The 1,586-nt window shown below is 39.5% G+C and overlaps 1 pseudogene; it reads right to left on the reverse strand.

Annotated features, from left to right (window-relative positions):
• Positions 1 to 497: 497 nt before the first annotated feature.
• LOC132315199 (small nucleolar RNA R71) lies at positions 498 to 596 on the reverse strand (annotated as a pseudogene).
• Positions 597 to 1,586: the final 990 nt, after the last annotated feature.

Below are 1,586 nucleotides of genomic sequence, written 5' to 3' on the forward strand. Positions count from 1 at the left end.
GAGGCCATTCATTCACCCACCACAACAAGGCCAAGTTCCATTAGGAATACCAAGGCCAATCTATGCTCCACAACCTCCCATCATTCAAGGCAATCAAGGTGCCCATGTTGCACCTCCAATTGCTAATCCTCCCCTTGCTTTAAGAGATCACTATGTGCCTAATGAATACAATGCACCCACATGTATTCAATTGCCACCATTTAGAGCACACCACTATGAGATCAAACCATAAACCATTCAAATGCTTCCTAACTATCATAGACTTCCAAGTGAAGAACCTTACAAGCATTGGATGAGTTTCTTAAAGTATGTTCCACCGTGAGATATACGGACATGCCAGAAGAGGTCTTAAGACTTAAACTTTTTTCATTCACCCTTAAAGACAAGGCAAAATATTGGTTTAACAATCTTAGGCCTTTTTTAATAACTTCTTGGGCAGAAATGCAACAAGAGTTCTTGAAGAAGTACTACCCAGTTTCTAAAACCAATGCCATGAGAACCTCAATTTGAGAGTTTTCACACGGGGATGGGGAAACGTTCCATGAGGCATGGGAAAGATTTAATGAATTGCTTAGGAAGTGTCCACATCATGACATGCCTAAATGGCAATTAGTTCAATATTTCTTTGAGAACTTATCAGACAATTACAAGGGCATGGTTGATGCTTCTATGGGTGGCTCTTACATTGATAGGCATGAAGATTACGTGTGGCGTCTTTATGAGAGCATGAGTGAAAATTCTTTGTATCAAACTTTATCTTCTAAGAATGGTTGGAATTCAAGTGGAAGGAAGAGTGTTGGCTTACATCAAGTTGACCATTCCAATTAAATAGCCGCCGAGATTAAATCCTTATCTCAAAGGTTTGATCAATTCTTAATCAACCAAAACTCGGCAAATCAAGTATCTTCTATCCCCAACCATTCAAATCATACATCCAATGAGACAATCCTTATGGCAATCACTATAATCCTAGTTGGAGGAATCACCCGAATTTCTCTTGGAGAAACTAAAGAGAAGGCTCAAACCCTCCCCAAGGTGGTTTCCAACTCCGACGCAAAGCCAAGGTTCCTAAGGTTTTAGATCATCATTTTAATCATAAGGAAATCAATTTGCTAATTCTCATTTTCCTAATCTACCATCATATTCTCAAGGAAATGTTAGGAGTCCCGTTTTTGAAGAGAAAGTTTTGACCGCTCTAGGCACTCTAGAGGCGAACACTCAATTGTTTCATTCTTATTCTCAATCCATTGCTAAGCTAAAAACCCAAGTAGGTAAAATAGCTAGTACTTTAAACGCTAGAGAGAAAGGGAAAATGCCTTTGAATGCCCCAAAAAAGCAATAATGTGTTGTGGAGACTCATTCCTCGTCGGAAGGTCACACAATAGAGCATGTCAATGTGGTGACAACCTTGAGAAGTGGAAAGATTGTGGACAACCAAGTGGGTATGTCCAATGAAGAGAGTGAACCGGTGCAACCACAAGTTGACACCCATCCCGTTTCACATCATATTCCTCCTTCATTACAGATGCATGATCTTTCAAATGAGAATATCTTGAAAAGTGATTTGAAAAGTGATTTTGAAAAGA

The sequence above is a fragment of the Cornus florida genome, unplaced genomic scaffold, assembly GCF_030987335.1.
Source record: "Cornus florida cultivar Cherokee Brave unplaced genomic scaffold, ASM3098733v1 CherokeeBrave_3.0.0_Hap2_Chr06, whole genome shotgun sequence".
Classification (NCBI taxonomy): Eukaryota; Viridiplantae; Streptophyta; class Magnoliopsida; order Cornales; family Cornaceae; genus Cornus; species Cornus florida.